A 17,473-nucleotide genomic window follows, 5' to 3' on the forward strand; every position below is an offset into this window, starting at 1 on the left:
GAGTTTGCAAGGTCGAAGTATATAGTGACCGATGGTGTGCAATATGTTACTGTTGTTAATTTTATAAAGATTTGGTTGATGATTTGGGTGTGCCCAATATCGCGATACTTTCAAGCTGTTTTTAATATCTGCAAAATTAAGTAATACACTTTCTTATAAATATACAGCTATTTCTTTGAAAACCAGGTAAAATCTGTTTAGATTTTTAAATTCAGCATAATGTTTTGGATCCAAGTGCAGAAATCTAGATAAATATCACAATATCTTGATATTGGTTGCTATGTCGTTTTGAAATGTAAACAAAACTGTACATTTGTTTTCGTTTCTCAAACTTTAACACCAGTTTTCTTGGAACTATGTTTTTGCACTAATGGTAAACGTGCTTCAGTTTTTTGACCATAAAATCTGCTGTAATTTGGCTAGAATTAAAATTTTGTTTGCTAAATCTTGTAATCCCGACTTTCCATGAATTCTGTGATCATGACACATATTAATAGTTAATGCACTGTTTGGAACTTATAGTGCTATTGTAGAACTACAATAAAAAATATGTCATCACTAACAGAAATTAACTACCAGTTTTGATTTTGTATAGGTGTCTTGTTTTCTATTACAGATTTTAATGCGTTTGCAGGACAAAATGAAGCAACTGCAAGAGGTTTATCATATAATTTATTTCAAATTATGTTATTATGATAAAACTTTCCGTAACAAACTTTCATTTGGCTAATACTTGTATCCATTTTTGACTAAAATAAGTCGAACCAAGTTGTTTCACTCCTACTACCTGCCCTAAATTGGTGCAAATGGTCATCAGAAATGTGCTTTCTCTGCGCTGCTAAAATGGCCCATTAAATGTACTTTAATTTGATGAAAACTTAAATATTGGTTAATTATTGGCTTTTCCAAAATACCGTAAAATACTCATCTGATTTGCATGTACGACTTAGCTGCCCAAGTTGCCAATGCATGGTACTGGAGCTTGTTATCATTTTGCTTGTTGAAGGTTGACTTGCAACAAAATTTCATTACGGTTATTTGGTATCAAAAGATTCACCATGGCTTACTCTGCTGTGTTGTAGGTGCAAAATATGGAGAACTGTGATTACAAGCTCTTAAAAGCTAAAAAAGAAACAGTTAATCTCCGCGATCCCGAAACCGCCGTAGATTGGAATCAATTTATTTCTCTGACATAGTAAAATGATTTGGTTATTGTTTTGACACGTGATCTTCTCACATGAATTGTAAGTTCCGTAAAAGGCTCAATATAAAACTTCTTGTAGCACTAGTTTATGACATAAACTTTGGGTTTCACCAAAGAGCTCTTACCAAATATAGATGCTCGCTAGTTTACAACTTTGTTTTGGGTTGATCTAATCGTCTAGTCGCAATCTGATCATGTGACCCATGCTTCTTGCCAAACAGCGAGCATAATTTCTGCAGCATTTTTTGACTATCACAGGTGACCAACAGGCTTTTCATGCTTATCAGATGATGATATGCATTCCTTCGAGCTAAGGTTAAAAATTAAACAAATTTTTATGGTAGGTTTTAAGATATCAGTGCTCAAAGTGACATCAATACAGTGATGAGGAAACAGATGCTTGAGGACAATAGACATCATTTTATTGAATGCGTGAAGTGTATTTGTGAAATAATTTAAATGAATGAGGTTGCATGAAAGTGTAAACAGAAGCCATCTTGTTGAGCTACGTTCCATTTGACCCATTTTTGGAACGGGATTGTAATCTTCGGCAATTTTGTGATGGCGGCGATTAACTGTTCGCTTTTCAGCTTTTAAGAGCATGTTATCACATTTCTACATATATTGCACATGCAACACAACAGAGTAAGACATAGTGAATCTTTTGATACCAAATAACTGTAGTGTGAATTTTGTTGCAAGTCAACCTTCAAGCATTAGTGATCTTTTCGAAAAATGACAAGACTTTCTTTTGGAAACATACCTTTCAAGCAACAACGGTATGCGAGTGCCACTGTACGTAATTTTGATTAATATTCTTAAACTTCATAATCATTCTTAGTATTGACTAAGTATTATTGCTTTTTAGTTTGTGTATTTCTTTATGTAATTTTTATCTGTGAATGTTTAGCTGAAGCTTGTGCAGGGCTGTCATCAACAACAATTTAGTTGAATTTCATTTACTAGTTGTTCCGTTTTACAAATTGGACTGTGCCCTGTGAAATAACTGCTTTATTTTAATTGTGTATACAGCTCCTATTCACCCTTGCATGTTTATATTTGTCATGTTCTTGCATTCTGGTTGCCTGACCATTGACGATAGCACTTGTACAGACTATATGTAAGCATAGTGTCTGGGATAGGAACTGAAACTCACAGTTAAAACCTATGGTGACCAGCTCTAAACTTTACCTTGCAATAATATCTAAAAGCCAAGTCCAGATCAGGGTCAGACTACTGACTATCAATTTTACGAATGAGTAATTGCTTTTGAAATACCACTTCAACATTTGAAGTCCAATTTTTTAATAGGATATGAATAAGTTTTTACATTGCTTAACTCGCGTTCTTCTACTGCCTACAAATCACAATGATGACAAATATCAGAGCTGGGATTGAGAGTCATAAGCTAAAATATCAGATGCACTTCTGCTTGCTCAGTTTTTTCCTTTTTTTGCAGCAATCAATGAGCTTGCAATTGATTAGCTATGAACAGAGTTTAATTTAAATCGGAAAATCATATATTCAAAAAATGTGATATTTCTATTTTGTTATTACTAATTGCAGGGTGTTGCTATAACATGTTCCGCACCCACTCTGGTGCTAGACAAGTTATCTAAAGAATCGGCGATTCAAGGTTACAAAAGCTTACATATTTGGGGAGGTTTCTGGTCAGAGGAAAGCGGACAAAGGAACTTAGTGAAGGTAAATTATGGTGTCAAAACACCAAAATATTGAGTGACATAGAATGAACCTTGGTGAAAAACAATAATTTTTTAGATGTATTTTACAAATATTGAGATGAAAAATTTTGTGCTAGTCCGAAAATTTCAATAATATGTATTTGGACGATGTATCTAATAGTCTGCAACAAGCTATAGCTTTTTTTTTAAACTCTGAATGACACTCGTATTGCTTAACTTGCATTTTTGTACCATTTACAATCTCTGTTTGTGAGAAATGTACCTTTTGTTCCAAGTCCAGTTCGGCCTGTCATAGCTGTTTTCTGAAGTCATCATTCAATTTCCGGGATTAACGGGGACCAGGGTCTTTTGTGGACAGTGAAAACCCACAAAATAAAAAGTAATGTTTTTAAGTATATACATAAATGAGCCAAACTTTAAGGCCAAAACACTTGCATTGTTTCATTAGCATAATGTATTTGTTTCCTATGTGAAAAGTAAATTAATGTTCCTTTCATTGACTTTTAGGTCATATTCTAACTTAAATCCAAGTATTTTAACTCAAATTATGAATTTTTTGTACTATGGGCATAGGTCAGATTTTTATCTGGTTGGAATAGCTGTACAGCAAATTTTGCTATAATGTACATGTATACCTATTATAACGCAAATTCCTCTCAATGTAAAGAATTTAGATAAAGCTTTTGTTTGACCAACATAAGTAATGCCATATAGGGTAAAGTGTCAAGTTGGTGAAAATTCCCAAATTTATTAACAAAATTTTCATAGTTGTCCTTAAAAATATCGCTTACATTCTTACCAAACTTGAGCAATGATAAGATGCATAGGGTTCGCTATTATAGATACCAATACATTGTTAAACTAGTTTGTCATTAGAGATTGTCATTTTTGTCAAAAATATGTAAAATGATTCGCCTCGCAAGAAATCAGAAATATTTGAAGGGGATCTATCAGTGAAAGCTTTGGAGTGTTAATACAGACAGACTCCTACTTACGAACATTCGAGTTACGAACAACGGTACATACGAACAGGTCTGCGCGTATATTCATCGATAATACCGACGGTATTACCGACGTATTAGCGGCAGAAAGAGGCGCTATGTAGAAGCATCACCCAGCATCCATCTTCCTCTGCCCAGTTCGTTGCAGTGCATAAGTGTGTGAACGTATCTCCAATGCGCAAATAACTTTTTTATTTTTCCTGTATGTATTGTAAAGGAGTTTGCCGACCTTTACTTGGCACGATCTAGACTAATAAATAAAAAGAAGAGTGTGTGTAGTTTCATTCAGCTTTTTATTAGCGAAGGAAATTTCACTATTCGAGGAGCGTACATCTATCTGCTCTGCTCAAATAAATGAGAGCGCTCCGTTATATTCAGTAATATCAACCGTTCCGTCCTAACGGCAAACGGTGAGAACAACGGCTAACAAAGTGAATAAATAGGACCGCTAGCGAGTTGGTATGACAACAATAAAAGTGACGATAAATGATAGTGTTATGATGGGATATCAGATATAACAATAGCATAACGAGTGAAACAACGGTATAATAAAAGGACAACACATTAAAAGGACAACAACGATAAGTTCCAGCATAACGATTAAAACAATGATATAATAAAAAAGGACAACACATACAATCAATAAGAAATGCAGTGTCATGGCCCGGCGTCCACCACAGTATTCTCTCCATTTTATTAAAAAGTTTTTTCAGTACAAACCAATTTACAGGTTACTTATACAAGCCTTAAACATACTTATATAAACCTTCAATATACTTATATACATGTAGGCATAAATAATAAATACATTTTAAGCATAAATTATAATACAAAATATAGCACTGAAGCAACTTACGAACAAATTCACTGTACAAACAAATGTTCGGAACGTAACTCGTTCGTAGGTTGGGGACCATCTGTATACCAAGCTGAATGTCATGATATCTAGTCTCATCAAAATCTATCTTGCTCCCAAGCTCTTCCCGACGATGGATAAATGATAAGTCATACAGACACTGATTTTACTTTGTTAGCTAGCCGCAACAAGTAGCAGTCTGTCTCTTGTGGCTTTTATTCACCTCACCTTCTTTTTGATCTCCAAATTCATGTTTACTACCTTCAAAACTGAATGTTTTTTTAATTGCCAAATCAGTTGATATCAGCATCAGAATTAAATTTTTAGCTGAGCTAGAATTTATTTTGGTCATCTCAAATAGTCTACGAAGATGAACTGTTATAAACGAGCGCATTTGCACAGACATGCTAATGGCAAAGAGCAGCTTTAATATATAAGCAGAGACTAAATAGTGTAAACAAAAGCTAAAAATATGTTTTAATAGAAACTTCTAAACTATTTAAAGAATTTCAATAGTGTCTATATAATTAATGATTAATGTATAATCCTAAATATTTAGGACTTGTTTGGAGTGCGCGAGAGGACAACTCTGCTTTGCAGAGTAACCTGGCAGTAACCCTATGCTTAATTTGTACATGTATGCATTGCAGTGAAAGGCATATTCATACACACCAACCTTACAGTGTTAAAGGCCAACTGAATGAAAAGGGACTTTTATACAATTTATAGTCAATTTGTGCATGGAAAAAATTGACTGTGTAGACAGTTAGGAATTTTACTCAGCTCAAGATTTTGAATCAACTTGGCTTGTACTAAAAAATACCATGGCAGTGTAGAGTGCTGTGAAAGATTATCAGTTGCAATAATTATGCATTCAAATATTGCAAATTATTACAAGGTCAATTAGCATAGTTGTAGTGTCAGTCTAGCAAGGTAAATGTTGCAAGTTCAAATCCTGTGGGATGCAATATTTTTCCATTATCCAACGGTGGCTTTATATGGACAGACACGGTTCTCATCACAGTACAGGCTGAATGTGTAAAATTTTGTAGATTTTGGTGCATTTTGCTTAGAAATAAGAGGAATGGTAACGCTGTAATTATTAGTTTGTAAAGCAAAGCTTTTCTTAACCCAACTATTCATTACATTTTATATTTAAAAGATACCATTCTTACCTAATAGTTTGACAAAAAAGCTTTAGCTTAAAAGAAAGCATTAATGATAATGTTTGTTGTTTTTTACTTTTATTGAGTTAACTTGTGTTAACAACATCGAAACAAGAATGTTTAAGGCTTACTAGGTTAATTTTTTTAGGCAAAACATCAACATAGTGAGAACTGCAATCTCTTTAGGGGAAACATAATTATGCAGAGTTTTAGTAGGAAAGCATCTTCTGTGCGACCTAAATTTAGTACAGCCACCGATATAGCTTGCTGCAAAAGCCTACTCTTCAAGTTTCTGGCCAATCTCCTAAGCGTTCTAAAACAACATGATGGAGCACACTTTTTAGTCAGTATTGTTTTAAAGCTGGTTTGATATCTTGGGAAAGTCTGTAAAATGAGTAATGTTCAACATTCTCCTAATTTTTAACTATACTAACAGGTTAATAACTGGTTTCTTTGCAGGTAGAGCAGCATATTTACCAGTGGAGGCAAAGTGGTCAAGATTGCCTAACCTTCAAACAACAAGTCGATGTTCAATTTCCAAAAAGGCATCCAGTGACTGAAATGACATCCAACCTTAAAGTTCTTTCTGTAGCTGGGCGTGTCTACAGTCAGCAAAGTTCTCTTGCGAATTGCTTCAAAGATCTCTAGCTAAAATCATATTTTAAACGTTGTGCAGAGCCATTAGTTACAGCTACCACCACTCCACACATTATACTCGAGGTGCCAGGAAATGGTCACACAATTTGCAAGACAATTATGGAGCTCAGTGTTTTGAAGCTCTACAGCTTTATTTGACATAAATAAAATAGTCCACTTTTGTTGATGTTTTATGGTATTCTTGTGAATGCTTTGATTTTTAATCTTTTGGTAATGTAACAGCTGTTTGGCCTGCTTTTGATAGGTTGCTCCATTTGCACTAAAGACTTAGATTTATACAAACTCATTGTGTTTTAGGAATATTTTATTTGTCACCGTTGCACTCACTTAAGCAATTTGTTTGACGTACTTATATTGAGCTTTCCTTTTCTGTAAACTCAACTCCTTGACGGGGTTGCTTAAAAAGTCAATTTTTTTCCTTTTGAGTAAGTTTGGGCTTTTTTTAAAGAAATATGCTGACCAATGTTGATAAATGTGAGTTAGATATACATGCATGCAATCTGCACAGTGTGTTCAATGTTACTGCATGGTTTCATCAAACGCTCTTATCTGAAACCTGTTATAATCCAAAGGGCCCCACATATACTATATTTCCCAGTTTTGCCTCAGTAGCAATAAATTGACTTAATCAAATTGTGTAAGTAATAAATGTGGCCACAGGTATGCAAATATCCCATGATTGACATTTATGTTTTAAAAATTGGGTGTCTCTGACTCTACCAGGCATATTTGGCAGCATGAATATATGCACTGTTTTAATTAATATACGTTTTAAAAGTTTTCTATTTGACAACCAGGATGGTTTCAATACTAATTACTTGATGTCAATACCATCATAGTTTTTATTGCAACTTTTTACAACTTTTTTAAAGTGGACAAGATGCTTGTTTTTGCCATGTATGCCCACTAACAAGCAATTAAGGGAAAGCATAAGTTTTCAATTTTATGAATAATACGTATGATAAACTTTAGATCAACGCACACACAGATGTGCCTGCAAATCAGTTTTCTTAAGATCTGTTGGCAAAATCCCTGAAACCCAAATTAGTTTGCTTTTTTAACCAATTGATAGAAAATTAAATGATGCAATAAAGGTTCATTACAACTAAAAAGAACCAAACTAAATATCATAATTAGCTAAATTTATATAAAAAGAAAAGAATTAGAGCTTGGAACTAGGACTATCTAATTCAAGATATAAAAACATAATAGGAGGCCCTGAAATTAATGAGAAGATAACTTCTCTTGCAAAAGAGAAGACAACTCAGAATTTTGTATAAAGATTTTCAAATTTTACGCTAATGGGAGGTCCTCCATTTCAAACTACAGAGCCTCCTAACCTGCAAAATTTTCCAAAATGTTGAACTCTCCGGCAAAATTTATGCAAAATACAAAATAGATACGTATGTGATCAGCATGACGAGTAGAGTTGTTTAAGCATGTTTCTAGCGAAGCCTCCTATCAGAAGCCTCCTATTATCAGAAAGCCCTATATTGTGGATATATTTTCCAAAGTGGCCTCCTATTCAATCTAATTTGACTATATATATATATATATATATATACCCATATTTCCGAGTTAGGAGTTGAATAAATATATACCAGTTAGGAGGTTGCGGAATATAAGGGATTAGGAGTTAACGCAAATATATATGGGTAAGCCTCCTATATGGTCTAATTTATCTACATTGTAGATATATATATATTAATTCACCTCCTAATTATTATATATTTTTATGGAAATTTTAGGAGAATATGGTATCATACAATATATATTCATCGCCTTATCATACTTTGTATATATGCATACTAGAAAAACTGTCAAAACTTGGAGAATGTCTAGATGGTTGTTGTAAATTACATATCAATTTGAAGGTAAAATAATTCATACCTCAATGAGTAAGCAAAAATAATGATTACCAGTTAGCAGATTGCTACAAATTACACATAAATTAGAATTTTACCATTGTAACTTATGTAATAGTTACAATGGAAACATTACATAGCATGGCATAGCTTACATACCCTTTAGTAAGATGCCGTAACTTATATCATTTAGGAGTTTGCTATAACTTGTTTCTTTTAGAAGCTGCTCTGATTTACATATAATAAAGTATGTTGCTATAACTTATAGATCATTTGAGAAATTGATATAATTTGAATTTCACATAGTTGGTAGCAATTATCTATATATCAGTTAGGAGGCTGCTATGGATTATATATTAATTAGGAGGCTGCTGATATTTATATATCATTTAGGAGGTTGCTATAACTTACATATCATTGCAGAGGCTGCTATGAGTTACATATAATTTAGGATGTTGCTATCACTTATAGATCACCTAAGACCTTGCTATAATTTGAATTTTCCATAGTTGATAGCTATTATTTATATATCAGTTAGGAGGCTGCTATGGATTATATATTAATTAGGAGGCTGCTGATATTTATATATCATTTAGGAGGTTGCTATAACTTACATATCATTGCAGAGGCTGCTATAAGTTACATATAATTTAGGATGATGCTATCACTTATAGATCACCTAAGACCTTGCTATAATTTGAATTTTCCATAGTTGATAGCTATTATTTATATATCAGTTAGGAGGGTGCAATGGATTATATATTAATTAGGAGGCTGCTGATATTTATATATCATTTAGGAGGTTGCTATAACTTACATATCATTGCAGAGGCTGCTATAAGTTACATATAATTTAGGATGTTGCTATCACTTATAGATCACCTAAGACCTTGCTATAATTTGAATTTTCCATAGTTGATAGCTATTATTTATATATCAGTTAGGAGGCTGCTATGGATTATATATTAATTAGGAGGCTGCTGATATTTATATATCATTTAGGAGGTTGCTATAACTTACATATCATTGCAGAGGCTGCGATGAGTTACATATAATTTAGGATGATGCTATCACTTATAGATCACCTAAGACCTTGCTATAATTTGAATTTTCCATAGTTGATAGCTATTATTTATATATCAGTTAGGAGGGTGCAATGGATTATATATTAATTAGGAGGCTGCTGATATTTATATATCATTTAGGAGGTTGCTATAACTTACATATCATTGCAGAGGCTGCTATGAGTTTCATATAATTTAGGATGATGCTATCACTTATAGATCACCTAAGACCTTGCTATATTTTGAAATTTCTATCGTTGATAGCTATTATTTCTATATCAGTTAGGGGACTGCTATGAATTACATATTAATTAGGAGGCTGCTGATATTTATATATCATTTAGGAGGTTGCTATAACTTACATATCATTGCAGAGGCTGGTATGAGTTACATATGATTTAGGATGTTGCTATGACTTATAGATCACATAAGAGTTTACTACAATTTGAATTTCATATAGTTGGTAGCTACTATTTATATATCAGTTAGGAGGCTGCAATGAATTATATATTACTTAGAAAGCTGGTGCTATTTATATATCATTTACAAGGTTGCTATAACTCACATATCATTGCAGAGGTGCCATGTGTTACACATAATTTGGGATGTTGCTATCACTTATAGATCAACTAAGAGTCTGCTATAATTTGAATTTCATATAGTTGGTAGCTACAGTACTATTTATATATCAGTTAAGAGGCTGCTATGAATTATATATTAATTAGGAGGCTGCTGCTATTCATATATCAATTAGGAGGTTGCTATAACTTACATATCATTGCAGAGGCTGGTATGAGTTACATATGATTTAGGATGATGCTGTCACTTATAGATCACCTAAGACCTTGCTATAATTTGAATTTTCCATAGTTGATAGCTATTATTTATATATCAGTTAGGAGGCTGCTATGGATTATATATTAATTAGGAGGCTGCTGATATTTATCTATCATTTAGGAGGTTGCTATATCTTACATATCATTGCAGAGGTTGCTATGAGTTACATAGAATTTAGGATGTTGCTATGACTTATAGATCACATAAGAGTTTACTACAATTTGAATTTCATATAGTTGGTAGCTACTATTTATATATCAGTTAGGAGGCTGCAATGAATTATATATTACTTAGAAAGCTGGTGCTATTTATATATCATTTACAAGGTTGCTATAACTCACATATCATTGCAGAGGTGCCATGTGTTACACATAATTTGGGATGTTGCTATCACTTATAGATCAACTAAGAGTCTGCTATAATTTGAATTTCATATAGTTGGTAGCTACAGTACTATTTATATATCAGTTAAGAGGCTGCTATGAATTATATATTAATTAGGAGGCTGCTGATATTTATATATCATTTAGGAGGTTGCTATATCTTACATATCATTGCAGAGGTTGCTATGAGTTACATAGAATTTAGGATGTTGCTATGACTTATAGATCACATAAGAGTTTACTACAATTTGAATTTCATATAGTTGATAGCTACTATTTATATATCAGTTAAAAGGCTGCTATGAATTATATATTAATTAGGAGGCTGCTGCTATTCATATATCAATTAGGAGGTTGCTATAACTTACATATCATTGCAGAGGCTGCTATGGGTTACATATAATTTAGGATGTTGCTATCACTTATAGATCACCTAAGACCTTGCTATAATTTGAATTTTCCATAGTTGATAGATATTATCTATATATCATTTAGTAGGCTGCAATGAATTATATATAAATTAGGAGGCTGCTGCTATTTTTACATCATTTAGGAGGTTGCGATAACTTACATATCATTGCAGAGGTTGCTATGAGTTACATAGAATTTAGGATGCTGCTATGACTTATAGATCACATAAGAGTTTACTATAATTTGAATTTCATATAGTTGGTAGCTACTATTTATATATCAGTTAGGAGGCTGCAATGAATTGTATATTAATTAGGAGGCTGCTGCTATTTATATATCATTTAAGAGGTTTCTATAACTTCCATATCATTGCAGAGGCTGCTATGGGTTACATATAATTTAGGATGCTGCTATCACTTATAGATCGCCTGAGAGTTTGCTATAATTCGAATTTCATATAGTTGGTAGCTACAGTACTATTTATATATCAGTTAGGAGACTGCTATGAATTATATATTAACTAGGTGGCTGCTGCTATTTATATATCATTTAGGAGGTTGCTATAACTTACATATCATTGCAGTGGTTGCTATGGGTTACATAGAATTTAGGATGTTGCTATGACTTATAGATCACAAAAGAGTTTACTATAATTTGAATTTTATATAGTTGGTAGCTACTATTTATATATCAGTTAGGAGGCTGCAATGAATTATATAGTAATTAGGAAGCTGCTGTTATTTATATATCATTTAGGAGGTTGCTATAACTTACATATCAATGCAGAGGTGTCATGGCTTACATATAATTTGGGATGTTGCTATCACTTATAGATCAACTAAGAGTCTGCTATAATCTGTACAATAAAACAACAATCTGTATAAAACAACAATAATTGTTGTTAGAACCTACATATTGTATAGTATGTTAAACTTTAACGTAGGAATCAATAAATTTGTATTTAAAACAACAACAGCCACCATGCTTGATACTAAAAAATTCAACTAGTCAAGTGCCATAGAATGGTCGTTGCTTAGTCACCAAACGGAGTAAATTTATTCAGACGTCAAGTTTAATGTGATATTACAAAAGCCTCAACAACAAGAAGACCCTGCTGCCAGTTTAATTTTGCAGCTTCTTGAGTAAGTTGTGGGCTCGGGCATAAGTCATCATTATAATTTTCAAACACCAATTTCTTTTAACAGTATACAGTTCTGGCATTTTTGGTAGTTTGCCTCAATCTTCCAATCATGGCTTTTTGAACTCTCAATTTTAGGCTTTTAGGCTTCTTTTAGGCTGCATAACTTTCTGCTCACTAATATAAACGAATAATGTAACTCAATATTTGTAAATATGGTCTATGTTATAGTTTCTTATTCAGTCACATATCGCTGCTGCACTGCATACAAAAACTTAAAAAAAATTAGTTGGTAACAATGCATGGACGCAACTCAGTTACTGTGATTGCTAAAATGAAACACACACATTTTTGCTTGCTGTGCATATTATCTACAGTAATAATATGAATTACTTGCACAACATACTTAGTTACTCAATCTAACATACAATAACAGCAATGTCTTTCTATTCATCTTAAGCCACTCTTAGAACGTTAAGTAAACACACTTCCCCACTCGGGAATGGAGTGTCAGGTTGCAAAACCTGTGCAATACCACAGCACCATAAATTGGGTAGATTCCAAACAAGCCCATTGTGCCTATGTAGAACCCAGGGAAAAACTTAATGTCACATAGAGAGCAATAAAAATACAATAACATTCTATCTTGAGGGCATTTTCGCTTTTCAAAACTTCTTTCTTACTGCAATTTATTGTTAGCAATGATCAGTCGGGCTGGACCCAGCACAGTACCAAATTTTTTCTAACTTTAGATCTCTTGACTTTCGGTGGTTTTATTGATCAATAGTAATACTGAGTGCTATTATTCACATTTTACCAGTAATAATAATGCCCTGAACTGTCAAGAAATTGATAGAACATTCTACTCAGACACATTCACTTAAATTTGGAAAATGACCCAAAAAGATGTATTTCTCATTGTGTAGTGAATTTCTGATTGTTTTTAGCCAAGCACAGCGTTCTAAGTAATTTTTTGGGCTTGTCGGTTTGACAGTAAGTTGTCAGTAGACTGGCTGCTGCGGCATATTTTCTTATATTTAGTTTTTCTTTAAAAGAATTATTATAATTTATCTTAGAGCTTGTTTCTTGAATAATACATCATAGTGTTCAGTGCAGTACAACAGATAATATCTATTGTCGGTATTGTATTATCTATCATAGTCATTGTTTTATGCACATTTTCTGTACATAAAATAATAGCTAAGACTGCTTGATACAAAATAACTATACAAGTGCATTACTGCGGAGTTGGTCTCTTTTAGTCTTCAAAAAGAGCACATTTATTGACAAATACAACGCAATGATAATAAGAAGGTTCAACAACATAAAAAATTCAGCTGGCATTTTTTCTCGCAGCCTTCTTTAGCAAGTTGTTGGCTCGAGCCCGAATCACTGTAACACTTCTGTTAGGCAGCGTTGAGTGTTTAGCATCCAACACTGATCTTGTTGGCAGTTTGCCTGATTTTTCAGTCCAGTACTTGTCAAATTCTGCTATTTCCTCTGCACTTTACCGTTTTCTGCTGACTGAAATAGTAAATAATGTGAATTATCATTTATAAAAATCTGATAAGCTATGGCTTTGATGAATCACATATCATTGCTCAGCTCCATTCAAAAGTTAAATAAGCTGGTTTACGTGCTGCAAGTCAAAACAGAATTGATGGTTTCTAAGATACAAGTGAACAATAAGGACATTAATGCTCGTTAGTGTCATTTCTCATTTAGTAATATAATACTTAACCAATGTATTGTTATTCAAAACACACATATACTGTAGAAGGTATTTTGATGACCACTTCTATATACTACTTTAGTAGCTAATTATGAAACTAAATGGTGTGCCACTTGCATGCATGCGATAGAGCAGTTTGGATTTCTATTTGCTTCAAATTATTAGAGAAATGATCAGGATTAACATTCATTGAGCAGTCTCAATGGCCAGTGTTCAGAACGATTGCTGCTAAGCTTAGTGTGACCTGACTGGGTAGCTATTTATTGAGTCATTAATTAGGCTAATACTTGACCTATGGGGTCAAGCAATGTGGTTAAACACCATTGTTCAGGTGTTCATTGAAACCACTAATGCCTAGATTGCTCTAGATACCTAAATGCCTCTGACTAGGAGAGCTATGTTTTGTAACCTGACAGCAGCAGAACACAAAGACTAGTGTCAGCATTTATGTAGGCAACGAATTTGACTGAAATACTTGAAAAGTTAGACACCTTTATTTTTTATACTGCATTTGAGCTACAGCAAAATAATCACGCTTGGTTCCCTAGTACATTGTGTTAGTTTAAAGCCGCTTATCATAGCATCACCCACATTTAATCTGATGTCTGAAAATCACTCTTCGGTGTTGATAATCCATGTATGTCACTCTGCACTTATTTAAAATCAATGCATTTTTGATTAGATGCTACTACACAAAGAGAAATATACCCTTGGGTTCTTTTTTTAAATTCATGCATTAGTGATTTGCAAATATATGAAAGCAGAGCCTTATTTAAAACTAAAATCTTGTTGCGTCAATATTTGCAAAGTTATGCTTGCTATTTTAACCTTGACCCAAAACTCCAATATTATAACATTCTGAAATACAGCTAAATTGACATAAGGTAGAATCTTAATTTGAAGGCCATGTTCATTCGAGTGTTATTCTAGAAGTGTTGAAAACTAGAGTGTCACCCTTTAATTGACAACCACATCCAGCTGACTGCGACTTCAACATTCTTTGATCTTTGGATCCGATTTTGGACAGGATGGATAGAAAAATGTTGACAAATTTTTACTAACAATGACTCAGTTACAACAATAGCAATTAATACTTTTGTCAATGCATATTGAAGCGAGTTTTCTAACTTCTAAGCTTTACAGTGTTTTCGTTAAAGCTTTGAAAGCAGCACCGTGGAAATAATTAATAACTCTATCAGGCTGATAATAATTTTATTGTTTAAGCGGCCTTGATAGTTCGGCATATATGAAAAAACGGTTTAGCAAATATGATGAAATCTGTACTACTATTTGAGGCTAAAATTTCTTGCACATGCTACAGCATTAGAATAAGCAGTTAACGATGGCATTTTGCAAGCTCAGCGCCCAGTGTATATGTTATCACTGAATCACAGCTTAGTTTGTGTGTTATATAGTTTTTATGTGTTTTTTCAAAAGAAGTAACGTTCACTTGAACGGGGGCGTTCTATCTTTAACCGTCATCTATTATAGTACAGGTCTAGTAGAGGGGCGTTTAAATGAATGGGGATTCAATTAGAGATTACATAATATTTTATTAACCCTTTCACCGCTGCATGCGCATTTAGGGGAAATCAATGGACGACCGGCATATGTGCATGTTGCGAATTTCCTGGCAATTGCTTAGTAACTTAATTTTATTATTCGTTGACAACATAACTAACAGTCTTTAAGACTTATTAGGGTATTGACAGTGTTGTCCAAAAGTTTCCCTGTAAAATTACCCTAAACTCACGAAGCAATTTTAAATTTTTGTTTAGGACTTTTCAACATAAAAAGAAACATTTGTTCTTTCTGATTTTTGAAATATTTAGTGCTATTATAGCTTTCGCAAGTACATCCAGAATTGAAAACAGATAATTACTTATGTTGATAACATTATTGATGATTGTTGATGACTGACGGATTAAGATTTTAGTGATTACACATATAATTAAAGTAGCAGCTCCAATAGTGACTCCAATGGTGGTCAAAGTAATAGTTTTTGTAAGAGTAAGGAACATGGTAGAGCATTGTTTTTTGAGATTCGAAGGGATCGTAGCTTCACATAGCATTAGCAATGCACGAAGTAGGAATGCATTAAGTTTTTTGAATAGTGCTATTTTTTAACGTGTTGGAAAAATAAAATCTATAACAAAAAGGTTTTAGATAGAGTTGAAGCTAATAAAGATTGAACATATATTATGAAGCACAATCGACAATTTTTGCCACTATAATTGGAAGGGTTAAAAAATGCAGTGCCATGGCATTCAAACATAGATTTTATAGTAATATTATTTCTTATAAATTTTTTGAAATAAAACTTATTAATGTGGCACGCTCTTGTGGAAACTAACCGTTAATCAGCAACATACCCCCTTCAAGAAAGCGTCCAGCTGTGCTTCGTACCATTTTCCATCTGGTGGATATAGTGCTTGGATGCGGTGACCAGGTTTCTACCAAAATAAGCAAAACAATTTTAATAGCCTAAACAGATGTTATGCAGATTAAAAAGTGATGCAAAAGATGCCTGTTGTTTTTAGGTTTTTCAGCAAACCCGTGTCCCTACCTCCCATTACTAAAATTCTATGAAGCTGTAATATTTTATCTCATGCGATATTCTTCTACAAAATTGAAACATAGATTTTAAAGCTTCAACAATTTAAAGGATTTCATTTACTCCAGTCACTTATTTATGACTCAGCCTCTAGTTTAAATCCGTATCAAATTACGACTAAAATGCATCAACTTGTTAATTACAATGAAAATAATACATTATCATAACTTTATACTGCCCTAAGCAAGCAAAACGCCCTATCTGAAAAGTTTTTCAAAATTCACTTTTTTGTGCTTATATGTAATTTAGGTTGAGATCTAACATGTCTCGAAATTGCATATATCTGAGACCACCAGAAATAGCACTTTTCACAATGTGCAAAACGCCCTATCCACATTTACCACACATAAAATGGCAATCAAAGCGCTCTATCTGCAGATACAGCGTTTTGATTGGCCTGAACATACACAAAGTTGGACATTATGAGCAGCATTATGTAATCAAAGAGTATATAAACAAAGGGAAGCGAAACTGAAGCATATATATTTGGTTGTTTCAAGGCAGCTCATACAAGCTAGTGCACTTCTAAGTGCTCAATCTTATTGCTATATTTTTTATCATAATATATTTATTATGACAAGATGATATCTAAGTGACAAAAGTCTCGATTTAAAGATCCGACTCAGAGATTTGATGAAAAATTTGTTTTAACTACATGTCCATTGGAAGGTTTTGCTTTTTTAAAATACTGACATTATTGCACTCAGTTGTTTGCTTTAAATTATTTTTAATAAAAGCGTTTGATCTTTTTTAAACTACTATTTTACTTATTCCTTTCATTTCATGACATCTGGTTTGAAGGATACCTAGATCTTTGATCATCTCTTAACTTTTGAGCTAAA

The sequence above is a fragment of the Watersipora subatra genome, chromosome 6 (genome assembly GCF_963576615.1).
Source record: "Watersipora subatra chromosome 6, tzWatSuba1.1, whole genome shotgun sequence".
In the NCBI taxonomy this organism is placed as follows: Eukaryota; Metazoa; Bryozoa; class Gymnolaemata; order Cheilostomatida; family Watersiporidae; genus Watersipora; species Watersipora subatra.